Genomic DNA, 22464 nt, shown 5'->3' on the forward strand with positions numbered 1-22464 from the left:
ACTGGGAACCATCAGGAGTGCCGTGAGAAATACGAGAAAAAGAGGACGATCGGGCGCTGGATTCGGAAGACAAGAAACTGTCCACATGGTCCGGGTAAGGTCGTGTTGCCACGACAAGTTGCGAAAAAAAAATTTGTTTTGATTGCTTGATTGTTCAAAATACTAGTATTGCTCTGTTTATTTTTATTTGGAGATTCACTGTCTGCAAACGGAGAAACAACAGGCTCTCTCTCCCTTTGCAAGCAGTGGAGGATAGGTAGGGTAGCAGCCGTGCTTGTTCTCTTTCTCCCCCACTCAATAATTGCTTGAAACTGAACTGTTGTTCACAAAACTATTGTTTCCTGGAGATTCCCTGTCTGCAAGCAGGGAAGAGACCACCCTTTTTGCAGATAGTGAAAAGGGTAGGTAACGCAGATCTTTGCGGACCTACTCATTCTCCCCATTGTTATTTATTGGTCGTTTGGTTTTATATTTTTTTTTGGTCCATGAGGTATTCACTACCTGCAAACAACGTAGAATAGAAATATTCTGTCTAGTCTTTGCACCTAGTGATAAGATAGGCAGTGCTGACTTTTTAGTCCCTCGTTACGAGCCGTCATGTCTGTCTTCTCCCCACTGATAAATAGCCTGTTTAGCCCGGACCGGGTGTTAGAGGTGGACCATATAGCTCCACTAGAAGGCACCCCTAATAAGGACATGTTCATAAACTATGGGTTAGTCACCATAGCTTATAATAAATTATGGCACAGGTATACCGAAGATAGCCAAGACAAACAGTGGCCACTGGCAGGATCCTTTGACCTTGATAAAATAGAAACGTTAGAAATAGCCCTTCGAAATAATAAGACAACGCCAATTATGCTCGACAGTCTCGGTATGTGGCGCAGAGAGGCTACGAAACGACAGAGAAAAGACGAGGACAAACCAAGTAGAGAAATATACCGACAGGACAACCCCAGGACACCGCTACCCACAACTTATCCCCCGACACTATGCAAAGGACGACCAGACTTAGGGTCAAACCAATGCGCTTTTTGTAGGTATGTCGGACACTGGAAAGCCCAATGCCCGACTCTACTGAGCGTGAGTAAAGGCAAAGGGCCGACAAGAACGACAGACCGACAGTACGAGAAAAGGCGCGAGACAAAGAAGAACCCGACTTACATAGACAGACCAGACAGAACTACCACGTTTGATTATGCCCGATGGCACAGATTTCGCCAGGAAAATCTCAGCGGCATGCTCAAGTTCTCCTAGGTCGGGCAATGTCAAGACGGGAACCCAGCCTCGTTTAAAATTCACAGACGGAAAGAGATAATTATGACCAATAACTGTTTTTATATTTGACTTGGGTCTTTGTATGTCGTACTTGTACTGTCCCCCGTCTGAGTTTGTGTGTATGTAATGTACAAATCTGCGTCATCCCTCTACACGTGTTTCCGTGTTACTCGACCTCTGTTAGCAGAAACTTAGCATAAAAGCAACCTGGAAAGAAAGAAATGGTAAAACAAAATCCATAGACCATCAATGAACTTGAACTTTTAATTTAACACAACAAACAAGGAATAATAACGATAAACTTTGAAAATGAAAGTCAAACAGAACATTCGCCCCCCCCCCATTCTGGAACCTTCCAAAGTAGGGCAGGGTTACGGCTACGCCCAACCAACGGCAACCCATATAAGGCGAGCCCGGCCGCCAACTCTTGGTCAGGAAATCTTAACGTATGGGGGAGCCGGAGGAGAGGCAGGAGCCCGCAGCCTGGGCATTTGCAGGTAGCCCCGCCACATGTCTCCTTGGCCGGCCGCAACGGGCCTGGAAAGACTAAGGTAGTCCCGCCACATGTCAAGAGGAGAACGAGGCACCTCTTCCTTTTCTCTTCCGTCACAGCCGCAGCAGTCCTGGACGGCGGGATGTCCTGCACGTACCTCCACAACAATTTGTCCAAGTTGGGCTGGGAGGGAGAGGCGACGCGGACGAGCCTCTCCCACCCCCACCGGTAGGAGGTTTCCCAGCCCCCAGCCCGACGCCGAACACCCCCAGTCAGGCGATGGTGCCCATACTTCCACAGCACCGGACACACCATGGTGGCACCCCAGTACTTGCGCAGCACCGAACGTACAATGGTGGCACTTGGGGAACACCGGATGTGGAGAGACCTTTATGCGGGGCGATGAAAAGGAGCGGCATGGAGTGCACCGGGAGAAGGAGACGATGTGAACGAGTCTCCCTCGCCCCCCCCCAGGTGGGGGCATCGCAGCTGCACCCCAGCTGAACGTCCCGCTTACACAAAACAGGGACCTCTTCCTTTCACTCCGAAGGATCTCTTCCATTCTTGCAAACTCGACGAGAGTGGCCCCTGTAGGGCCTCAAAATGGCGTCTGGATCCGCTGGAAGGCGGGCCCCGGCCACTAGAGTAACTTTGGCCAGCCATATAACTCGAACATTTGTCCCATGGAGCACGAGCCCCCATCTCCGACAGCATCTCCGCAGCCTTGAAGATCATACAAAGGTCCCCGGCGGAACCTTCGGCCTTGCAGGTTTCCGGTAAGGGACGGCTGCCTTGATCGCCAACGAAACAAACATGACATTGCCACACCTTCTGTTAGCGTGAATTCTAGAACTGCCGAAAAGGACTCTGGTCCAAACTGCCAGTAATGGAAACATTTCCCCCTGATGCTGCTTCCGGACTGTGCCGGCCCCGCCCAAAATGGCGCTGGTATCAATCGGAACTTACGAACACCTCGTGGTGTTCCTTCGCACTAATATAAACTTGATGTTCTGAGATTTTGTGATCCTTTGTACACTTGGCTAGAAAAGACAAGGAGAACTCACTCGACGAACAGTATGAAAAGATCCCCGTTGCAAATGTTGATTACAAATGTACAATGTATTATATTTTTATAACTGATGTAAACCTCATTTACGACGCACACGTACGGTATGCATATAGGAAATCTGATTACAACTATTATGATTATGCTTCTAAATTATGAAATTAAAATGCCCTCGAACCCCCAGCCAATTAATAGACGTTTTAGTTTCTTGCAAATGAATGAGTAAAACTTTCCGATGTTTTTATTGCTGCAAACGACACCCCCACTGTACGCACTTTAGCCATTGCCACGACCGGCCAAATACGACCGCACCCTCATAATCCATATGCTGAAATGATTTTGCGAAATAAAGTCTTTGAAACTATGGACGGGTATTGCATGCTTTATTTTATAAAAAATGTGGGATCGGTGGGAAAGTTTTTTTCTGTGCACCCTACTCTGCTCTCTCTTTAAGGTTAAAGGAAGATGGTTACCCAGCCCTGGAGGACGGATCGGATCAACAACACGACACTCCGCCTTCAAAGTACGCGACTGACCCATGAACTCTCGCGTAGAGGAAGACCTTGACTTCCAAGGATGGGTAAAACGAACGGTGTAAATGAGGGAATGTAAAAGGAGGGAGAAATAAAATAATGTAAATATTATAAAGTACCACGTTCCAAAGTATCAGGGGCCCAAGAACCGAAGAACCTTAGAACGCCACAGCGTTGAAAGAGGTTTAAGGACCCCGATAGTGAGATACATCCTTTTGACTAGATACCTCGCACTAGGCACCTCTGGTTTCCTTTTTACGTTTCCCCGCACACGACTTATATGAACACACTAACCCCCCCCCTCGACTCCAGAAACCATATCCCCAGGGACCCTGCCCCGAGGAGGAAAGACGAGTAAGAGGTAAGTAAAGGACTTATGAATCCATGTATTTGAATGTGCGCGAATGCTGTCTCCCACCCCCCCCTTTTTTTTCCTCCCTCTGCAGGTTACATCAGAGATTACAGCCGAGGTGTGGCGAAGATCCGAAACCTTGCCATGTCTAATGCACGAAACGGACTAGCGCCGCAAGGTGGCGTCTAAGCATGCCTGCAGACTACTCACGTACCGAACAAACCCGAAAAATTAGCACAACCCAGATACAAAGTGATCACCCTTAAACCAGACCGGACGAATGAACCCATGTCACGTATGATGCGAAACTATGAGGGAATGTGTGTGTGTGACTGAGGCGTCGACCCAACTGGTCGAAGGACCGAGAATGCGAGAAGTGCGACAAAATGGTACCTCCTTTCTTCTTTCCTTCTTCGCAAGGCGCGTCCCCTCTACCCTGTCTAATGCTCAAACTGCATGATTACAAGATCCTAACGCAGACCCGCGAATGCCCTTTACTGTGTAATGCACTAAATAGCCTTTCTTGAATACACTGCCACCCTCTCTGTTGCACGTGTACTATTTAGCCTGCCGTTGCACTCTCTCTCTCTCTCTCTCTCTCTCTCTCTCTCTCTCTCTCTCTCTCTCTCTCTCTCTCTCTCTCTCTCTATTTCTGCACTCCCACTCTTCCGAGTGGTTAGCCCCGAAATTGGCAGACTGCCACCCCTAGCACCCCACCTAATTGGCTTCAAATACCGTCAGTATTTGCACAAAAACTTGTCTTTAATACAATCACCCTGAGACCGCGTCGTTACCTCTCCTTTTCCGCTAGAAGTCAATGAACCCAGGTGGGGCCGTAAGGGAAAGGACAGGTAAGACGACAGAGGTTCCCTAATCTGACCCGAAATAAGGGAACTACATGTCAACGGCTCCTATAGTATAAAACAAGGACCGCAGAATACGCGACCCTCCCCTCCCCGAATTGTCGCAATACCCAAGCCGAAAAAATGATCACCCCCGTTACCTCCCCTGTATATGTCCCTGGTTGTTTCCCATAAAACCCCTGTCCTTCCTGATTAAGTAATCGGGCTGTAAAAGGTTACGTAGGATCCAGAATGATGTTTTACAAGGTTAACAGATTAGCCCAAGGTAAAGAAATAACCGAAATGAACCCCGTAGTAGTTTAAAAGCAGGATGCATCTATAGAAAGGAGATGTTTTAGTCATGTTCGTCTCTCAGCAAAATACCTGTGTAATACCATGTTGATGACTCACAGTACCCTTTGTAAATGTAAAACTCTAGAGAACAGCATATCTTCGCCAGGTTCGTCTCACGAAGGTGGGTCACCATCAGATGAACTGTCGTGAACTAATTATGAAGGAAAGTCATAAGTAAATCCAACAGGCCCGTCACCGGTCATTTCATATGTCAGTTGTGAGAACGAGCATTTTCATTCTTTGCCTGGAGCTGGGAGAGAAATAGACTTTTTGATTATCTTCATTTGCAAATTTTCTAAAGACTGTCTTTTCAAACTTGTTTAAGGGTACTGCTGTTGGAGGAGAGAAGGACCGGATGTGGGAGCACGAGGCCTGACTGCAGACTGAGGAACACCTGCGACATTAGCCAAGGCGAGACCACGACAGAAAAGAGCTGCAGGACGAGGCACTGTTTTCGACAGCATGAAAAGAAAGGGTCGACCTGATGCCCCTGCTCGACGTCCAGTGCCTATCGACAAGTCCCCGCTCTCTGAATTCTGTCACACGCCCGCCTATTTGAAGTCTCTCGTTCCCCTAGTTTGTTCCCACTTTGGCCTTGCTCCATCCCCCTTTTTTTTTCCTCTGACCTACCCTATGGACTGTTTTGAACGCTCTTCTTCCATCGGAACTTTCTGACAATCACCTCAAAGGACACAGGGCGAAAAGGACCTTACCGACCAGAAACGCGAGGAAAGGGTCGTGCCCTGCAACGCAGAACTTAGAACAGAGCTGGACTCGTAGCTCCACCGCCGGTGCTCAACAGCGCCAACGAAAGACCACAAAGAACAATGAGAACTCGTGAAACTTCGAACATTTGACATCCACAATCACCGTTTTTGCTATGCCTCATTTCTCTCCCAGCCGCCATTGTATTGATCCTGCTCCAATCCGAATCTGAAATATGTAATAACCTGCCAGTTCACGTTATGATATGTACTTGCTGCTCGCTACAGAACCGTTTTTGTATTGCATTCCTATGACTTTCCTGCTGAACAAGTTTATCAAAGTTTATCAAATAGGCCCACCTCCTAAAAACTAGAAATCTCAAAATGTATTGTTTACAATTTTTCATCTAGGGTTCCTACCGTTTTCCTTCTCATGCCCACCACAATAGACCCGAGTAGAAAATGAACCAGCAAGATGTCTTGAATATGTTAAAGGGAGGACTGTGGAAAATTAGTACGTTTTGGTGAACATTATCTGCGCCATCTTGCCTCTTCCCCTGATGCCACACTTTTGTCGTGCGCGCCCGCCATTTTAAGATGCCCCGATCAGAACAAACCCTTTTGCATGCCGCTGGCCCCTGACATAGCCCTTTGCCTTCGCTAAGCCTGCACGCTGACCACCCCCTGCTTGCACCTGCCTTGAGTCATAAACCCCTCTTCGGCGCTGCTCTGCCCCAGGCCCTCATCCTGTTCCCAGCGCGACACCTCCCTGCTTTCCTTTCATGATCTCCGGCCCTTAGATGCAAACCCCCTTTTTCCCCGTGTGCCCGTTTTGTCCTCCCCGTTCCCAAGCCGACACCCAGCTCTGCCGATACCATCCTTGCCCCTCCCCGTACAATAGAAAGCTTCCCCCATCAAAGAATCCCCGGGTTGATCAAAGCCCCCCACCCCATGAGACCCGATCAAACCCCCCACATTCCGTGAATCGGCGGATTATCCAGCTGCGCGATGCTCATCACCTGTTGTGACTAGGGTGGGGACTTCAACTGTAAATGTGTATGGGAACGGGCCCAAAGGGGAGTTCCGAGAATGTCTTTTCCGTACATCAAAGCTTTAACATGTATGTGTAATCTGCAATAAAGTCATAAATGTGGGTATAAGAGGCCAGGCCTCAGAAATACAGTTAGAGCACCTCAGAACGATACCTTCTGTCCGTTTCGTTGTGTTCTCCTCCGGAGAGAATAAAGAAAACCTTGTTTCCTGCTTTCCAGTCTCCAGCGCCTGCCTCTTCATTTGATTTAATAACTAGAGGGTCACAGAGGCAATACCGCCGGGCAAATATCGATTGTCCCCGACCCGATTGAACTTTTTACATAACTACCTTTGTCAGATCATGGTGTGCCTCACTCTCAGGCAGTGGTGCTGGTTCCCAATTTTGATCCGTATCATCAGAAGGAGGTGTGCTTGAAGAAGATGTAGACACCACCCTTGATCTCTTCCTTGCTAGGGGTGTGGAAGACAATGAATGATCATCAGGAGGAGTGTCTTCCTCAAATGATACCTCGCCTTGATTGTCGATTTCCTGATGTGCCCCTACTTCGGGAGGAACAACTATTGTGGGCACTTGTGACCCTCCATGCACCTCTGCTTGCGCATCTCCTTGCGCTGCCTCTCCTTCCACATGTACTTGGGCTTGTACTTGCACATGTGATTGTTGTTGCGGCTGTGGTTGTTCAACACTCGTCAGATGAGCTACAACAACCTGTGTTGATTGAGGGACATTGCTGCTGCTTTCTTGCGATGAGCCAACATCACTGGTCGATGGTGATTGAACAACTATACTGGCTGCCTCTGCAGCACTCAAGGGCTTGGACTTAAGTTGGCGTGGTGGTGGTGGTGGCACTGAGCCCAATGGAGCGGGGGTGCTGCTGCCAGCTTGGTCCCCAGCAGATCCCGCTGCTGCTGCAGGCATACTTTTTTTTTTACTCCCAAAAAAAGGGGCGGGCGGCACACCAGTCTCCTTGGTAACTTGCTTCTTCTGCTCCTTACTGGCACCTTTCTTGCTAGAGGAGCTACGGGTAACTTTTTTTGGGGCCATCTTCTTCAGAGCAGGTCAGAACAGCAGGCAGCAGTTGCACGAGTTGCAGAGTTGTCTGTGTCCAGACGTGACGTCGCGTGACGTTATGCTGCACACACACACCGCTGCAGGACTTCTTCCTGGCACTGGTGGTTCTCTTGAGTCTTGTGCACCTAAAAGCAATGGAAGACAGAGGAACATCAGTTCAGTTATACACCCCAAAAAATCGACAAAACACAGAAAAATCAGCACAATCCCATGCCATCCATGATGTTTACATTGAAGACACCCCACAGAAAGACTAGGGCCATGCAAGTATGCAACACTCACTACCCCTGGGCATAATGGATGAAAAGTAGGCAAAATAAGTGCAGGCCTCAGACACTGCCTCTCTTCAAAATGGCCCCTTACACCCCAAGCCAGTCCACATCAACAGTACACCCCAAAAAAACAGAAAAACAGCCAAAAATCACCACAATCCATTGCCATCCAGGATGTTTACATTAAAGAGAGTGAGACCACACTACAGGCACACTCAGTCCATGCACCACTACCCCTGGGCAAAAGGCCACACCAGCAGCCCCAAAAAAACGACAAAAAACACAAAAAACAGCACAATCCCAGCCCATCCATGGCCTCAATGGTGTTTAAATTCAAGAAGACACCCCACAGAAAGACTAGGCCCATGCAACACTCACTACCCCTGGGCATAATGGATGAAAAGTAGGCAAAATAAGTGCAGGCCTCAGACACTGCCTCTCTTCAAAATGGCCCCTTACACCCCAAGCCAGTCCACATCAACAGTACACCCTAAAAAACAGAAAAACAGCCAAAAATCACCACAATCCAATGCCATCCAGGATGTTTACATTAAAGAGAGTGAGACCACACTACAGGCACCCTCAGTCCATGCACCACTACCCCTGGGCAAAAGGCCACACCAGCAGCCCCAAAAAAACGACAAAAACAACAAAAAACAGCACAATCCCAGCCCATCCATGGCCTCAATGGTGTTTAAATTCAAGAGGACACCCCACAGAAAGACTAGGCCCATGCAACACTCACCACCCCTAGGCAAAGGGCCCCACCAGCAGCCCCAAAAAAACGACAAAAAACAATAAAATCAGCACAATCCCAGCCCATCCATGGCCTCAATGGTGTTTAAATTCAAGAAGACACCCCTCAGAAACACTAGGCCCATGCAACACTCACTACCCCTGGGCATAATGGATGAAAAGTAGGCAAAATAAGTGCAGGCCTCAGACACTGCCTCTCTTCAAAATGGCCCCTTACACCCCAAGCACATGTTGCCTGTACCAGCCAGCACTCAAGATGGCCACCACCACCCACATGGCCAGTCCACATCAACAGTACACCCCCAAAAAACTGAAAACCAGACAGAAATCACCACAATCCAATGCCATCCATGATGTTTACATTAAAGAGAGTGAGACCACACCACAGGCACACTCAGTCCATGCACCACCACCCCTGGGCAAAAGGCCACACCAGCAGCCCCCAAAAAACGACAAAAAACAATAAAATAAGCACAATCCCAGCCCATCCATGGCCTCAATGATGTTTAAATTCAAGAAGACACCCCACAGAAAGACTAGGCCCATGCAACACTCACCACCCCTGGGCAAAGGGCCCCACCAGCAGGCCCAAAAAAACGACAAAAATCAGCACAATCCCAGCCCATCCATGGCCTCAATGGTGTTTAAATTCAACAAAACTGTTGTATCATGCACCCATAACCAACCCTGGTCCTACTGGATACTGTGGCTACCCACAATATAATTTATTTAATGTTCTGAAAAAGTTCCAAAATTGTAGTTGCAGCAACTGTAATGCCCCAAACAAACTTACTTGTGAAAGTTGATTTGTTATGTTATGTTATGTTATATATGGGTCTTGTATAGCGCAACGGCTACTCCAAAGGAGTGTCCCGGCGCTTTTATGCTCCAGACCCAGAAAAAGAAGCTAAAAAACATAACAACAGACAGGAAACACAGAAGAAGGAGACAGAAGAAATCTAGTTCGAGAATAACCAAGTCTTAAGATCCTTCCTAAAGGCCAACAGATTGGACGTGGACCGCAACGACAAGGGAAGGGAGTTCCACAACTGAGGGGCCAAGTATCTAAAGGATCGCCCTCCCAGGCGTGCCCTCTTTATACGCGGGATCGCGGCCAGGGCCAAAGACTCCGATCTTAAAGATCGCGTCGGCCGGTAAAAAGCCAACCTTTTCTGTAGGTATTTAGCACCCGTGGCATGCAGTGCCTTGTGAGCTAATGTCAGGGCCTTGAACTTTATCCTCTTCCGTATGGGAAGCCAATGGAGGGATTGCAGCAGGTTTGAGGCACTAGCTCGACGATGCAATCCAAAAATTGCTCGTGCTGCCGCGTTCTGGGTCACCTGTAGGCGCTGTAGAAGGTATTCTGGGAGGCCCAAGTACAGAATGTTGGCGTAATCCAATCTGGATCCGATGAGGGCCTGTACAATTATTCTCCGGTGTTCCTGGGACAAAAGAGGAAAAAACTTTCGAAGCATCCGGAGGATGCCGAAACAGGTTGCAGTCAGGGTAGCCACCTGGGAATTAAGCATTAGCCCATTGTCAATTTTAATTCCCAGGTTCTTAGCCCAAATGGACGCCTGAGCCGGAGGGAACATGTCAACAGGCCACCAGTCATGCCAGTTCGGTTCCAGAGGACATCCAAAGAAAAGTATCTCAGATTTATCCGAGTTACACTTGAGGCTGTTCAGATGGAACCAGTTAAAAACAGCCCCAAGGCACTCACGGATACTTTCCCCATCGAATTCTTCGCTCTTACGGCAGGTGAAAAGAAGCTGGGTGTCGTCAGCATATGAGATGATCTGGGCCCCGAAGGACTCCACCAAAGTCGCCAGAGGGGTCATGAGGATGTTAAATAGAGTTGGGCTCAACACTGAGCCCTGAGGAACTCCGACTCCCAGTGGCGGCATTTCGGCAGATCCAGGAGGGACCCAGACCGTTTGCCGGCGGTTGGCTAAGAAGGAACAAAGCCAGTTCAGCACCGTCCCCCCAAGACCGATGTCATGAAGTCTTATGAGGAGATCCTCATGGGGGACGGTGTCGAAAGCCGCCGACAAGTCTAACATGATTTCTAATCCAAAAGTGATCCAAAGACAGTCAAAAAGACCTCAAATCCAAATATCCAGCAGCACCCACAAAAAGTAATCCTTCCAGCTCCAGATCCAAATGAAAGTGACCAGGAGATGGACAAAGCACTGGGAGGAGCCTGCTGGACAGGAACAGGAAGTTGGAGACTGTGGGGCACTTCCTTCCTCCCCCCCCCCAAAAATGGACTCCTTGCAAAAAAAAAGGCCATGCAAATGTCAACCTGAGGAGTGATTCTGATAAAAATCATAATTTTCTGAAGGTTTATCCTGTTTGCTGGTGATTTTCTTGTGCAGAATTGCAAAATCTCTATTTCGCGAGTGCGAGATTGTTCCTTTCCGCCACAACTACGTGTTAGCAATTGCGAACTCTCGCGAGGTGTGCTGTGCAAGGTGGCAAGCCACGATTACGTATTTGCGGGCGCCAAACTCCCGCGGGATCACGCAGCAAGATCCAAAATGGCGCGGCACTCGCAAAATATGATCGAGAAAAACAACTCGGCAAACGCTTAATGACGGAAAGTGAACACCGTGCACCACGCCGCGCGCCGCAACCAAGCAAAAAATCCGCCGCGAGCGGATTCACGGATTTTCGACAAATTCGCGAGAGTTCGTGGATTGCGAATTTGCCAAAAATCCAAAAAATCCGCGATCGGAGCGGATTTTACGCCCATGCTTAAATACTGAGGCCAGTTACCAGCAGACAGCGATCGAAATGCTTGATCGCTTTAAACTCAGGGATTACCCGGCATGGGTATTGAAGAAAGCCTAAGCCAAAGCGGATGCTGTCATACGCAGCGACACTTTGGTTGACAATACTCCTGACAATGCCGCATCAGATGATCATAACAGTACCAGACTGATTTTAACTTACAATAAGGAATCTAGGCAGATCCATAAGATTGTTGCTAGAAACTGGAACATACTCAAAAGTGATACCACCATAGGGGATCTCATTCTGGAAAAACCCAGTATAACTTACAGAAAGGGCAGAAATATCAGAGACCTTTGTGTCCGCAGTGACATCACGGATCACTCTGAAAACCGGGACCTCGGTTTAAAAGGGTTTTTTCCGTGCGGCCACTGCAAAGCCTGCAAGCACAGCACTTTGGTTAAAAAAGCTGAATATAAGGGTAGAACCAAAGAGATCACCCAATTCCTGAGTTGTAGCACCATGTTTGTGATCTATGTGATAGTCTGCCCCTGTGGTTTGTGGTACATTGGCAGCACCACTGCACAGGCCAAGAAGCGCATCCTTGAACACTATCGTGCCATCATCCACAAAGATCCAAAATATCCTGTGGCCAGACATTTCAGGGACAATCACTTTTCTGACCCAGCCCTCATGAGATTTTTCATTTTAGAACAGATAGTCAGGAATCCGAGGGGTGGCAATAGAGTGCTCAAGATGCGGCAAATGGAATCCAAGCACATCATCAATTTCCAAACCAAGGCCCCTGGGGGGTTAAACCACGATGAGGAGTTGGCGGTTCACCTCAGGGATGACTATTCATAGATACAAAGTTTTCAGTCACCTGTCATTGTGAACATGCAACTGGTACACAGCAAATTGTTTTCAGTATCCTCTTCTGTACATGCAATTAGAGCCTGTTTATTATGTGCATTCAAGTCATGTTATCATGTCTGTTTTTAAACTTTGTTTTCTTTAATCTTACAGGAATTCACCAGGGACTGGGGCCCCTCACGGCACTGTGCACTAGGCCCCTTGTTATCACTTGTTCCGGTTTACACCTCCTGAGCACGCCCGGTATGGGCAGCACTTCGAACATCAAGACATTTTAGTGGGCACTGGGTTCATTTGACCCCCAAGGACTATACATTTTTTCGCCACTCCCCTTTTGTGACTGGAACGCATGCCTTGGGCACTGTATTCTGACATTTCACTTGGTTCCATCCACGGTATTTCACCTGGTAACCTTCACTGAACCACAGCTGCCAATTTGCAGACCATTCACTCAGATGGTCAATTTACTTTACTTTATAATTATTTACTATGACCCGGGACATTCTTCCCTTCTCAGTCCCACTTGTTTGGGGTTACAACAACATGTGATGCATGGGCAGCTCGTGACATGTGATGTAACATGTTCGCGTTTACAAAGAATGACCAACTGTGCGAAGAGTTCACCTCTTGAAACCCGTTTGTGCATGCACACATTGTTTTCCAGCATTATGTGAGTGGTTGATACTATTTGTATTTTCATTTGGCGAGCAATTTGAATTTTATGTTTGTAACCATTACAAGATGGCCGCCATTGTTTTGGGATTTACATCTGAGTCCGTTTTCCATGTCCACTAAACTGCACGTAACTTTATTTAAACTTGTTTGCACTTTTCATCACTTACGTGATCAAGGCTTCGTGGAAGCCGAAACATGTTGTAGGTGTTTAATAAACACCCTTGGACTTTGCTGGATTGGCGTGGTGCTTTGGATTTCTGAGAGCGTGTGAATTAATTTTGAACTGCTGGATTTGTGAAATTTACCGACACGCTCGGTCGGTGTACACGCCACCTCCCTCGGGGCCAGGCGACCTGATGAGCAGCGTTTGGGAATATATATATATATATATATATATATTTGTAAATTTGTATATATACATACAAATATAAAATGAATTGTTTATTAATTGTTTCAAAGTAAATATATATATTCCATTTTATATACGTATGCTTACATTTTTTAAATTACATTTAATTGTTATATTTGTTAAAATGTATGTTAAATCTAATTTAGTTTTTTAAGTTAATTTTATTATTTAATATATTTAATATTATTTTTTATACATATATTAAAATCGATATTTTGTACAACAAATTTTTTTCAATGATATGTTTTTTTCTCAATATTTTTTTATTTACCATTATCAATATAGGATGTTGATATTTTTTACATCGATATTTATAACTCGATATTAGTGTATGGGATCGGTATCCTATCAGTGAACCCTCTATACCATTTGCAGTACCCAGGTATGTGTCGTTACCTTTGTTCAGTTATGGATGAATTGTGCCAGTCACACCCCCTACTTCTAGCCGGAAAGAAGATAGGACACCTATTGGAGTCAGATCTGTGGGTGTTGCTATTGAAGTTTCCTCTGGCTCTCTGGTAGTTGAAGCCTCCAGAGGGGAAGACATCACCAAATCTTGATTGGTTTTGCCATTGTCCTCACTGAGAGCCTTGGCCTATTGTTGGGGCTTGGGAGGAGAAACAGCCGGCTGATCACCCTCTCCCACTACTGACCTCCGAGAAAACCTCAGGGCAAAAATGCACTTCAGAGAAGATTGTGCCTTGTCCAAAGAAGTAAAGGTTGCCACAAACTTTCCAAATTCTTTGAAAAATGGGTTGCTGAACAAAGTTCCTTGGGATATCGATATCATCTCCGATGTGGCCTCTGCCTTTCTGCAGAAAGGGCACAGTTGGCACTGCCCAGAAGATTAAATACCTGTCATTCCTAGCCTGCCAATATTCCTGGAGATATAAGGGATCCATAATGTTTGACCTCTTCCACCATATCCAATATCTTAGCAATGGGGCTACCAACATCTAGCAATTTGACTTGTCAAAACTGGCAACTTTGGTCTATGTCCTTTTTTGTGTTGCGCATGTATTTGCTAAGGGACATGGCCATTCTTGCATAGACCTCCAGGGTTAGGGTTACTGTCCCCTCAAAGGAGGGGCAGGGGTATTCCGCCTATAGGCACACCCAGGCTTCCTTTTCTAATGGTTTTCTCAGTCTACTGCCGACATAGGCAGCCACTTTTTATGCTGGAGCCCACTCTAAGGAGTGAGGGTGTGTAAGGTTGTCAAAGTCCTGCATTCAAGACATATTTTCTGCAGCAGAGGTGGGTTCTGCTGAAGTCTGTGACACAGGATGTCATGGCCTAAAGGGGCCCAGTTCCTCATTTGAGTCCCCTTGCAAATCATCGCCTTTCAGGGAATCCAGCATGGGGAGTGCAGTCGGGGATAGAAGCCTATCCCTCATGCCTTGATCTTGCGAGACGGGCATTAAGGGATTTGTGGAGGTAAGGATTGGGAGAAGAATGGTCTCTTTAAGTGGTCACAGGCATCTAAGTCCATCCCATGGGTATGCTTTCTTTCACTCTCTGCCTTGATTGGAGGTTCATCAACCTTAGAGGGTGGTTGTGGGTCACCGAGGTGGGGGGCATCTTCTCCTAATGGGATGTAACCTGGGGAGCAGTAGTATAATTGAATCAATTTTCTCTCCAGGGCGCTATACCCTTGGCCACTACCTGGTGTATAGAAGCACCCACTGCATTGCAAAAAATCATTGTCAAAGGTGGAGGTAGGAGATAGTCTCCTCCTCCACATAGGTGTCCCATACACCTTGCAATTTAATGTGGCAGTGGGATCACCTGTCTTGTGTGGTGCTGATGAGGCAGCAGTATTTGGCTAACTCGTAGGGTTCAAGGAGGGTCTGAGCCGTGTACACAATGCATCCGATCAATTTCTCTAGGAGGCACTACATGGGCCTGTCCCAGAGATATTGCATAAAAATCTGCAGATATTACATACCCACCATGGGGTGTAATGGGAGATACTGGGGAGAAACCTGCCTGATAAGGTTATCTTTACCGCTTTTTGAAGCAGCACAGTTAGCAGCACAGTGAATTTGATACAGACCCCAATAGGGGCGTCTGGCTTTCAGGTAAGTGCGGGTGAGGTCAAGGTTCTTCCGATGGGGGCGCAACTCTTGAGGCTTGAATAAAGAGTTTGCGCCGACTGCGGGCCAGAAGCATGTCACCAGGCTCAACTAGGTTTGCAGCTCCACAGCAGATAAATCTCAGTCAGCGGCGCATACAAAATGTATGCCAAGGGGTATTTATTTTACACCAGGAAATACTTTTAACAAAAGGACCTACTGATAATAGTGACAAAAATAACAGGTCTCTAAGTATATGAGAGAGTTAGCACATGCTAGGCATGTCTGGCATATGACTAATTTCATACACCAGCCTGTTGGTAAATATGCTGATTCCAAAATAACTTGTTTGACTCTATGCATCATGGACAGTAGCCATGGAACGGTTGAACATAAGGTGGTGTATTACATTGCACAGGCAATAAAAAAAAGCATAAGCATTGGCTAAGACAATAGGTTTGAGTTTATAGATGTTTCCACCCGATAACCCATCAAAATGAACCAATTGGCTTTGCCAATGCTCAATATTGGTAGTGATGGTAGTGGTCTTTGAATTGGTGGTGGTTATTATGGGTGCAGTAATTGTGACAATATTAGTGTGCAAATTGGTATTGGTAGCGGTATTGGTGATGATGGTGGGGTTGAACTGGTTGTGGTATTGGTATTGGTATTGGTAATAGGTTGGTGGTGGTGGTAGGGTATCGGTTGTAGTGGTGATATTGTAGGTGATGATACTAATGATGGTGTGGTATTGGTGTGTTGGTGGTGTGGTATTTGGACAAAAGTTTGAGTTTTAAATATTGAGTTACAGAAATAGCAGAAAATAATTTATTGTGATACATTATGTTGTGATGCAGAAATATTGTTGTCAAGAATGCTGATTTTCAAGGTAAATTATATTGTTGTCAAGAATATTGTTGCTGTTAATATCATTTTCAAGACTATAGATTTTAAAAATATTGTTTTTCAATTATCTTTGTGTTTTACTTCCGATATTAATGTTTTATTGTATATTTCTTAATAATATATTTAAATTTAGTTTGTAATTTTAAGTAATATATACGTTTCATGTAATTGCTACTAGTAATTTATAGCGTCGTTGCAGGTTGCTGGGTTTGCAGGGGTATAGGGGAGAAGGAAATTAAGCATATATAATTAACAATTTCTTATTAAATAATTAATTGAATATTAATTATATTATTCGTGTAATAATTATATTTTTTAAGTGATATATTAGGTGCGGGCTGCTGGGTTTGTAGGGGAATAGGGTGGGAAGGTAATTAAGCAATAATTAATGAGAAGTTAATTATTAATTTCTCATTAATCATGTAATCAATAATTATGTGAATTGTGTAAAAATATATATATATATATATATATTGGGGCGGTTGTTGGGTTTGTAGGGGTATAGGGTGGAAAATTAATTAAGTAATAATTAATTGACAATTAATTTTCAATGTATTAAATAATATATTAATTATGTACATTGTGTAATAATTATATTTTTTAAGTTATATATTAGGTGCAAGCTGCTGGATTTGTAGGGGTATAAGGTAGGACATTAATTAAGTAATAATTAATTAACAATTAATTGTTGGCTCAGTAATAAATATTTAGTTGATTATTAATTATCTTAATTGTGTTATACTTATTTATTTTAGTTATATATTAAGTGTGGGCTGCTAGGTTTGTGGTGGCGTAGTGTGAGAAGTTAAGTAATAAATAAAGTAATAAATACATATTTTTTTAATTGGTAATTCATTATTAAAATGTGTAATAATCATGTAAATTGTTCAATTATGTTTTTTATTATATATGTATCATTTTTGGGGGTAATTAATAATGTTCATATTAAGAGTTTTATATTTGTTAGGATTATAAAATATGTTATGTGTTTTTAGTGAAGTATTTTCCCTACTGTTGCACAGACTGGAGTGGGAATAGTAATTTTAATCCCTTTGAAGTCAATCACTTTCCCAACTTTTGCACAGTCTGGAGAGGGAATAGTAAATGTTACCTCTCCATAATCCAACAATTTCAGTACTGTTGCACAGACTGGAGTGAGAATAGTAAATGTTTCCCCTCCGAAGTCCAACGCTTTCCCTACTGTTGCACAGACTGCAGTGAGAATAGTAAAGCTTACTTCTCTGAAGTCCAATTATTTCCCTACTGTTGCACAGACTGGAGTGGAAATAGTATATCTATTATTCACAGACTTCAATAGTTTTCTTAATATTGGTTAAATATCTATTACTATTATAGGGCCGATTTTGATCCAGGTCGGAAGGGCATCGAACGCAATCCGGACGGAAAAACTACGAGCCGTACGCGTGTTTTCCTCCCGACTCGTTCAGCTGTACGACCGAGCCAGTATGATGCGAGCTATGTGAAAATCACCGACCGACTCATTTCCGGGTGCGACCCGCTCTGTACTTCTCAGCCATAAGCTAAACGTGGCGTGCAATGGATACAATTTACGACCGAGCCAGTAAGATGCACGTGTCGGACAGCCGGTGCGGGTCGGAGTGTCCAGCTCGCAAAACGCCCTGGATGTTGCCTTTGGAAGTCCGCGTTGGACCCCCTGTCACCCGCAGCCATACGACTCGGACAAAGGGGGAGACCCAAGGGTCTCCCCAACACAGGCATGTACGGTGTGGAAGGCACCGACGCGTACCCACTGTCGAAAGGTAGGGCCGAATTCGACCAAGAACCCTTCAGTATTTGCCCGGCGTTAGCCGCCTCTCATACCATTCGAAATTACCAAACAAAGAGGCAGGCGCTGGAGACAGAAGGCAGGAAACAGGAGTTTATTCCGACGGAGCAGAACACGTCAAATCAGACAACAGGGTATCTTCTCGAGGTGCTCTAAACGCATCCTTGAGGCCTGGCCTCTTATACACAGGTTTATTGCTTTATTACATGAAACACATTCTTGTCAATACTTGATGTACGGAAAGACATGCTCGGAATCCCCGCTTCACCCCGTTCCCACACATATTTACAGTAGAGTTCCCACCTCAACCTCAGCATGTGGTGGTTGTCGCGCAGCTGGACATTCTGCTGGGAACGGGAAAGTGGGCAATCGGTCGGATCTGGAGGTGTGAGGGTATTGATTAACCACCGCTCCTTTGATGTGAGGCGAGGTCCTACTGTAGGGGGCAATAAACTGCATCTGTCGGGCTAGGTGATGGCCTGGGATCGGGCTGGACAATCGGGCAGGGAGGAAGAGGTTATCAAAAAGGGGCCTGTTCTTTGAATGAGATGAAAGAGCGAGGGGGTTCAGCACGGGATGTGGCTTGGAGACAGGGTCGTGCTAGAGGTTCGCTTATGGCCCAAGCAGGAGAAACTGGGGGCTGTCGGGCGCGGGGGAATGCTTGCAAGGCTGGGGTGTGAGGGGGAGAGGTGCGCAGGCTATTGGCAGTGGGCAGAGAGGTCGTGACACAAAAATGGCTGCCACCTACTTTCACGATGGGGCCTAAAAGGGACAAGATGGCGTGGCTACTGTTTTCATGGTTGTCGCTCTACTTTCAACAGTGGCTGTGGTGAACATAAATGAACGCCGCTTATGTATACCGAATTTAGTCATTTTCCACAGTCCCCAGTTTTTATCATGAGTTAGTTCTTTTCTGTTTATGTCTGAGGTAAGGACGTACAAGCTGACATCTAGTTATACTAATAAGGGAAGCATGTGGCTGGGCTGTCTATCGAGGTCTTTGGTAGCCCATATGCATTACGGGCAGATGGAAATAATCCTGCTATCAATGTTGACAGAATCGTACATAACCACATGTAGTCGATGCGATAGGCGAGGAGGCAGTGCATACAAAATTACATTAGCTGTGTCATATGTTAGACCTTGGAGACGGGGATATTATTTAGACGATGTAGGAAATTCGTTCGAATACAAACATGATGTCATACAAAAATTTTCTGGCCAAATAAGGGCTATTAAGTATATTTATTGAGGTCTGGACTTCATGGGGGTCAAAACTAGATGGTATGCTCATGTGCATAACTGGTGTTCTACAATCATCATGATACAGAGTTAACGCTTTCTTAGTTATCCAAGTACAGTTGAAAGTGACCGATGTAAGGTTTCGAAAGCTCAATTGGGTGATAATCAATACAAGTGGTTGGGAGAGGAATTCAACTTAATACAAGGGACAGTCAAGGGGTGGCAATGTTAAAAAAAAAAGGGTTCGTCTGTCCAGTGTCTTTTTACAGCGAGCCATCACTGGTAGGCTCTCATTGTTTTTCTTCTTTCGTTGGCACTGTTGAGCACCGGCGGTGGAGCTATGCGTCCAGCTCTACTTCAGATCTCGCGTTGCAGGGTGTGGCCATTCTTTGCTCTTGGACCACAGTCCTGTGTTTGTCCTGTTCCTTAAGTAACCTATCATAGGTACCTTAGGCGGGGTACCCGCATTCCGTTCTTCCTTCATGACAAACCCTATTCTATCTTTTGTTCTGTCTTTCGTCTCAGAGTCAAGTTCAAAAATTCCATATGAAAAAAAAGGGGGGTGATGGGGGCGTGCTTTGGGAGGCCGAGGGAAGAGAGGGTGGGGTGGGATCAGATCTGAAACGGACCAAGGAGGGCAGAAATTTCAAGCAAGTGGGCCAATCAATCGGGCACAATGGGCTGGGACTTTCGGCACGAGCTCATCAATGTGCAGGGGCTTCTGGGCGGCCCTTCTTTCCTTCACTTTCCACGCTGAGAACGGTGCCATGTCCCGCAACTCTTTGCTCTGTGGCTCCACCTTGGTCGAGGTCATAGCTATTCTCCGATCTGCAGCCAGGCTGTGCGTCACATCCGGCCCCTCTCCTCCGACGACTGCACGTTATCCTTAAATGAGTACAAAAAACAGTTTTTTTAGAGAATTGGCAGGGGAAGACGTTTACACACTTTAATTTCTCTCCCAACCCCAAGTAGTTGGGGAAGCGTTCATTGGTCACGATAGGGTGGATGCTTAGTAATCCTTACATCGGTGTGTTGTTAACTCATGCATCATTGCTGTAGTGCAGGTCGGCAAGCATTTTTTATTTATTTATTTTTTATTTTCAAACAACATGTCTGTCTGGCGTTTTACTCTTGTTATATTTGCGAACGTGGCAAAAAGTCTGATATCTAAAAATTACATAGTTTATCGAATTCAAACCGGCTCCTTCAGTAGAGACTCACGTTTGTCTAAAACAAATCCTGTTGAGCTATATGTTTCTTCAAGGTCTGTTAATTTATAAAAAATGTGAAATGCTGTTATCATGGGACTATAGCTACAGTCTTTAAGATTTTCTGAGATGGCTGGTACAGAACTGGGACCATTCTGGAGGAACGGGGACGTATCGGACATTCTATTTTTGTACAATGGGCGGTGGTAATCCGAACGATGAGGGTGGTGTTACCAAAGTACTTAAGACAAAAGCCACTGACATATAGTTCCCTTTTTAAGGGTCAGATTAGGGGACATCAGTCGTCTCACCTGTCCTTTCTTTCTCAGCCAATTAAGTTTCATCATTTTACAGAAAGGAGAGGCAGTAATATGGCAAAATACGATCGTTTTGTTTCTGTCAATTTGTTCAAACACTGTCGTGTCTAAAACCAATTATTCCTGTACCGGCGAGGTACAGTGTCGTCATTTATTCAAAAGGGAGCGAGGGAGCCCTCAGAGGGAGAGAGCGTTGTGCGTACCAAATAGGCTATTAGTACACGTACAACATAAAAAGAGGGAGAGAGACGTGTACAATAATAGGCTATTCAGTGCACACATATATAGATCAGTACGGGTCAGTTTCACGTATAAAACACAAGCTGAGGGAAAACATAAATTCATAGTTTACGTATATACAAATACCAGATAGGGTGCGACAGTACATACATCAAGTACGAAAACTTAAGATAAAACAGAGGGCTATTTTTGGCGAAAGAGCCTTTTCATGCGTGTTGCATATTTTCAGTACTCCATTTAATTCATTTGGGGGTCGAGCTCTTCGTTCTCCTTCCTTCCTAATAGCAGACAATTTCTGTTGGTAACCTTGCTTCAATAAATACTTACTCCTTTTAATTGGTCGGACACTGGTCCAGTCGTGCTTAAACTCACGGTGGGGTCTTCCAACATCTAACAAATGACGATCCAAGTTGAGGTAAAGGAGGGGTGTCTGTCGGATGTGCGATGGTGCAATTCTGACTTTTCTATGAGGATGGAAGAAGAGGGGGTGAATCTAAAACATGACAATATCCCTAATTTCTGGGCTGAGGGGGGGATTTTGGATGAACCCCAACCCGGGGTATCCTTAACTTTTCTCATCTAGTCTGCACATTAAGTTGACTCACTGGTGCGCGTCATTTAGGGCGTTCATTTGGGATATTGGTTGGGGTCCGAGGTACTACAATAACCCTTCAAGTTTCTGGCGTAGGCCACTCTCCCATTCACTAGCTCCAGAGAGGGAGAGAGTCGTTCCTAGGTAAGGTAAGTGCTATATTCTTTTTCGTCCTTCACATGCAGGTATCATGTTCGGGCTCGTTTTTCTTATTCCATTAACCGCTCGATCCATACCTCAGTCACACAAAAAAAAAGCATTCGTCCGTCAACCCAGACGTGCGCCACACATGAGCATTCATACAACACAAATCGGGGCCCACGCGCGCATTCATACCATACAATTCTTCTTCTTTCTGCGTGTAACACGGTGCATTCTGGGTCTTCTCCATACTCCAGCTGAAATTCCGATATTAACCTGCAAAGAAAGAGAAGAGGGGGGGGGTGACAGCGTACAAAGCACATCAGCGCGCAAAAACACGAAAATGTTTTTACCTACCACGTGCCTAACTTATCTTCTTTGGGAAGCAGTACCTTGCATCTCGGCATTGCAGCCCAGAGGAACTGGTCCATTGTCCTATTCATAGATATATCTAAATATCCGGATCCTTTACC

This window comes from Lissotriton helveticus, chromosome 12, assembly GCF_964261635.1.
Source record: "Lissotriton helveticus chromosome 12, aLisHel1.1, whole genome shotgun sequence".
Classification (NCBI taxonomy): domain Eukaryota; kingdom Metazoa; phylum Chordata; class Amphibia; order Caudata; family Salamandridae; genus Lissotriton; species Lissotriton helveticus.